Source organism: Coptis chinensis, chromosome 8 (assembly GCF_015680905.1).
Source record: "Coptis chinensis isolate HL-2020 chromosome 8, ASM1568090v1, whole genome shotgun sequence".
Taxonomy (NCBI): domain Eukaryota; kingdom Viridiplantae; phylum Streptophyta; class Magnoliopsida; order Ranunculales; family Ranunculaceae; genus Coptis; species Coptis chinensis.
Genome location: NC_141463.1, coordinates 54,357,637 through 54,363,645, shown reverse-complemented (window position 1 = coordinate 54,363,645; position 6,009 = coordinate 54,357,637). Strand labels below are relative to the sequence as shown.

At 37.3% G+C, this 6,009-nt stretch overlaps 1 long non-coding RNA gene across 1 annotated transcript; it reads left to right on the top strand.

Moving 5' to 3' along the window:
* Nucleotides 1-3,897: 3,897 nt before the first annotated feature.
* On the top strand, nt 3,898-5,749 carry LOC147481965 (uncharacterized). Its single transcript, XR_015204776.1, has 2 exons — nt 3,898-4,285; nt 4,581-5,749. It is a non-coding gene; the product is annotated as an uncharacterized LOC147481965 (long non-coding RNA).
* Nucleotides 5,750-6,009: the final 260 nt, after the last annotated feature.

Below are 6,009 nucleotides of genomic sequence, written 5' to 3'. Positions count from 1 at the left end.
CCAGCTCGACTGAATTGGTTCAGGTCCAGAGCCACGTGAATGCCTTCCATGTCGCAAGCCATTCGACTCAAGCCCAGGCAAACACAAAGTCGTGGACTGAGGTGCTCTTCGAACCCGAATAGGGGTTGTATATTAATGAACTTAAAGCTTAACTATATTTGGTTGGTTTAGCCACTTCCATAGAGGAGATGGTGGATCATGTTTGGAGGGTTTGGTGAGGGAATGTCATATGATAATCAAGAGACATGGATATAGAGAGGTGCTCAAAGTTTGACAATATTTTGATGGTAGACCAGTGTGAATTTCATCCCGTGGGGATGTCTTTGCTTGGCCAAGAACCAAAATTACAAAAATAGAATTTTTCGAACTGATCTTAATATTTTAGTTACTATTGTAGTCCAGGTTTTGTTTCTTTTATGCGAACTTTTTCAGCATAGAATCTTATAATGGGTGATGCCCGATGAGGTGTTGGTTCTATATCGTTGTTTGTAGAATCTACTTATCGATCCCGCTTGAAATTGGCATGTGAACGATCTTCATTTATTGAGTAAAATTTTCTGGTGAGCTAATTGTTTTTATAATATCATGTACCTGTTCTTAGGTGTGTTAACCTCCAAGAGATTCTGAGGGATACGCAACCCAGACTGCTTCAGTTCCTGGAGTAAACTTTGTAAGAGGTACTAGCATTTTAACTTGGTGACATTTTCGATGATGATGGCCGCGTTAAACGAACTGGTATTTTTATAATTAATTTTTCATTATGTTTTTTAAGTAGTTGTTTCATTCTTTGTTTTACCTGTATCTTGATTTCTTATGGTGTTATTAGAAATTAACAAATACGAATCCCAATAATAATAATGGTTTGCGGTTTTATTTATAATGGTAGGAAATTGCAACATTTTTTTATCCCTTTCATTGCTTTGCAAATCTGTTTTAATTTGAAAAAGTGGTTAATTTCTACTCATACGTTTTCCACTGTTGCTTTGTCCATTTGTATTTTTCTTCAACTTTGTTTCATGTCGTTTACATAAGTTAATAGCTTAATATTCTTGACCTCATTTCTAAATGCTTAAATACAAGTTGAAGTAGGTTTTGTTCACTAGAATTAAATCTGAAATGTATCCACTATCAATTCGGTAAATCGACACATTATGTACACAAGCTCACACAACGTAATTATTAGAAACCAATATTTACTAACAATGAAAAAGACGGTATTTGTTATTAGACTTCTCATTGCCAAACCTATCCAAGTATATGTATATTCTTATTTGCTATAAATTTCTGATGTATATATGAATTTCTATCCCTAACGCAAAATCATGCTTAAACTTTTGGCAGGTAATGATATTATTAATAATTCAATAAAAAAATGGATCAAGAAAGGGATTCATCGTGGTAAATGAGGATAGAGGTCTCATCAGCAGCTGTTGCATGCCACTTGCATCCATCAATAACTGTGCCACCCCTGTTCAAGCTAGCATGGTTGCACCATTCACTGGCCTCAAGTTCACTTCGGCTTTCTCCGTTACCCGAAAGGTCAACGACATCACCTCTATCTCTAGCAATGGAGGAAAAGTTTCTTGCATGCAGGTACAAAAAATGTTCAGATGAATTAAGTCTGTACATTTTATATTATTATCTTTTTTTTCAATTACATGTTTAATTGCTATTTTGTAAATTCGGTCAAGGTAAGCAATATTTGTTACAGTCCGATAAATTAGTCTCAAGTAGCTGAATGCTTTAACTATCTTCGAACTTGGATTCCGTTAGAGAACTCATATGCCTTTTAAACATCCAACTTCCTGATGCATTTTCTTATACGATGTCCTACAATAGCAACACTTCTCACTTTTTATAATGATTCGAAAAAAAAAAAAAACAAACTCACGCCTAGTTTGGGGAACTGTTCGCGTAACAATCCGAAGTAAAAGAAAAAGAGAAATAAACCTTTCGTCAAAACAGACGAACTCTGAAGATCTGGAGAAAAAGAAAAAACTTTCCAAAAAAAACAATAATGAAAGTTGTTATTAATTTGTGCTTTAGAGTTTACAGAAACGAAAACAACAAAATTGATATTGAGAGTTGAACTCCAGACCTGTATGCACAATGTCACAATTCAATTGCCATGCGACTGAAAGATTATGGAATCTTTTAAAAGTCCGCATTGTGGTCTGTGGATCCCTCTTTTAAAGGTTCTCCACATCAATTTCCTCCTTTAAACTTGCCTTGAAAAGACTGGTGTGGCCCTCAATTTTGAGGGCAATGCATTGATAACTAACTTTAAAAAAAGACGAAAACAAATGAATTTTGGGGAAAGATTTTGAGCTTGGTTAGGTTTAGTAAGGCTGAAGAATTTTGGTTCCATTTTCTATGAAGGTCAAGTCTATTGTTTGAATGGGCTTTCTACTTGCTTAGAACATGAAACTACATATCTATGCAACCACCTAAGATACAATGCTCCTCACGGCTAATGTTCATGCATCACAATACACTGGCAGCTATAGTAGTAGGCATTGTAACATTGAGCCTGTTCTACTATGGGTCGTTATTTGATTGCTTTGATGATTCAGGCTGATTCATCAACAAAAACAGGATTTTTGATCTAATCTGCTCAGGATTTGTTCAAACTAGCCTTGAGATAGTTCTTTGTGCCAGTATTGATCCTGTTTCGTCGTAATTTGACGACCAATATAAAATATCCATTTAACTCTAGCAGGAAAGACTCTTTACTCTTTAAACCCCTATTTGATGGTTGATGGTCTCTACTCTGATATAATGGCTCAAACACTGAAATCTGAATGAATTTTTTGTTTGTCAGCAAACCCGTGTGTTGAACTCATCCTAGAAGACCACTAAACCAGTGAGGATGCACAAGTGCTAATTAACCAAAATTTACTCGAGTACCTGCGCGTTGTGAACAGTTTCTTACTTTGTTAGCGTAAGGAGAGGTTAACTAGAATAAGTAGTTTTCTAGACCAGACAAATAAGTTTCAGAATCACTATGATACTTGATGTTGATGCCTTTTTTTACAAAAATGTGCCGTAAAGCGTGATTATGTTAAAGTTTGAACCCAATCAGATAGGCATGCCAATGTTGAACAATTTTCTCGACACCAGAATTACCTACCACAAATTCTAGATTAATGTGTGGCCTTTGTCAACTGCAATCTGGACGATATACAAGAGCACCCACAAACAAATAGTTAGTTATAGACTTATAGGAAAAGGATGATGGATGTGATTATGTTAAAGTTTGAACCCAATCAGATAGGCATGCCAATGTTGAACAATTTTCTTGACACCAGAATTACCTACCACAAATTCTAGATTAATGTGTGGCCTTTGTCAACTGCAATCTGGACGATATACAAGAGCACCCACAAACAAATAGTTAGTTATAGACTTATAGGAAAAGGATGATGGATGTCAAAAGTCTTAAGTTAATGCAGATTGATCATAAATAAACATTGTACTTTTATGAAATTTGACGTATGAGTGATTCCTCATCAGCAATGCATGTTCTTTCGATTCTTCAGTTATCATAATGAAAGTGACGATGAAGGAAGCCAGAGCAGCGCTTCCGTCCCATCGTCAGGGAAGTTGACCCCTCTCAATCGACCACCAAAGGATTATATTTGTCCCATAACAAGCCAGCTTTTGACTGATCCAGTCACTCTCGAAACTGGACAAACATATGAAAGGAAAGCAATTCAAGAATGGCTGCAAAGGGGAAACACGACATGCCCCATTACCCGCCAGCCTCTCTCTGCAAATGCACTACCCAAAACCAATTATGTTCTGAACAGACTAATAACCTCATGGAGATATCAGTATCCTGATATTGTGCAAGCTCCGAGAGCTTCAATCAGCAGCACCTCTTCTAGAGAACACTGAGCACACTGAGCAAGTCTCATCTTGCGTAATGGTAATATGCTATTGACCTTTTGTTCATATTCTGATTTTTGCTGGAACCTGTTCATTTTCTCAAGGCTTTAATAATGGCAAGGACCTGGTTGAGGTCTTGGGAGAGATATTGGAGCATGATGACACAGATTCTAACAGAACAAAAGGACAGAAGCTGGATACTGGATTTTCTGGAACTACTATGCAGTGGGAAAACACATTTGGTTCTAGGTATTGGAGAGCCGGGAGAATGTATAGGGGTGTTGCTCCATCTCCAGTGACAGTCATTCCTCAATTGTCGAAAATTGAGAGCAAGACAGTAGTTTCATCCACCGTGTCTCAAAAACTACTTCAGCTTCCCAAGATGAAAGCTGTAGAGGTATCTCTTAAATAACTCATAGAACCTTTTTTTCTTATGCTTCTGCTTGATACTAATAACAAGAACTACCCAGCCATCAGGATATGGTCTGCCGTGGTTCTAGCCATGGATGGATGGTTATGACGGACCAGAATTATAGAGATGTTCGATTATTTAACCCGTTTTTGGCTGTCAATAATGAGATTAAGCTCCGTGAATTTAAACTTGATACGACTTACCTATACAAAGTTGTTTTCTCTCCCAACCCTGCGTAAAATGCCAATTGTGTACTTATGGCTGTTTATGGTCGTTGTAGTAGATTGGCCTTCTTTATGCCTGGAGACACGACTTGGACTTGCGACATAAGTTTGGATGGTTACCATTTGTCTGACTGTGCGTAAATAACATGGAGTTGCACAGCTGCCCTGTGTTTGAAAAGATTCACAAATCACTGAGATGCACAAGGCAGACATCACCAATACCAGCAATCAACATTACTAAAAAGTGAAGTCTCAAAAGACAAGGTTTTCTTGGTTGCAAGGCCATGATATATCTAAAGCCGCCCTAGCGGGAAAAGTTACCATAGAAACATATTCTTGCTTATTATTATGGCTGTTAATACCATTAAAGCTAAACTGTTAGTGTTTAAAGATGGGTTTGACTGGTGACTTTTTACTTTCATCTTTACATGGTACAACGCTCGGACTCAAAGTTATGCCATTTATATGGTGAATTCTCTGTACAAGCTACAAATACGCGAAACACTTTGGGAGCTTACTTACTTAGTCCTACAATCTATGATGTGCAACTTATGCACGATCCAGAAGATAAACAATGAACTGGTATTCTTCTCGAGTTTTGTGCTTGCGAATAACCTAATGTGAAGTATGTGTGGCAGTCGGTTTTGCAATCTTTCATTCTGTGTGGTCTGAGCCGCAACTGCCAATAGAGGAAGGGCAATTATTTATTTGTTGAGAGAGACTCAACTTACTTCACTGCTGAGTTTGAAATCTTCAAACTAGACTCGATGACCTTTAAGTAGGATGAAGTGAAGAGTCTTTGTGGACGACCATTGTTTTTGGGCGATAATTCTTCAATATGTCTATCTCCATCAGACTTTCCTGGTTGCAAGACGAATTGCATATACTTCACAGATGATTATTTTGAAGTACATGACGTAGCGGGACCAGATGTATTTTATGATACGGGTGTCTTCAGCTTGGAAGATGGCAGCATTGAGAGACACTGTCCAATTCAAACCAATATGAAATTCCCTCACCCCATTTGGATCGAGCCAACTCTGCACGGGCACTTTGGTTGAATTTTCTCTTTTGCGTTTTGGTGCTGAGGTTTGGACTACTTTTTTTGTTGTATTATTGTTTGTATAATTTAAATTACTATTCTAAGGAATGTGCCTACTGTCACCGGGTTCAGTTCATGAAGGTCGCCATATTCTATCAAAATTTTGGAACTTTTGACGATAAGTAATTACAGAGTTTTAAAGGTATTTAACTTCAGTTTCTTTTAACCAAATAAATATTATATTCTTGGTTCTTTGGAAACTTGCCTTAATCTGCCGAAACATATTCTGTCCTTCTAAACCATCTCATCTCTTATACGACTCAACCATGGCTACAATTCATCTCCCATGTCCTATCATAAGTTGTTCTTTTCGTACTTCGAAAACTATGTGCCCTATTCACCAAACTCAAACAAGAACAACTTATCCAAGTTTTAGTTGGAAG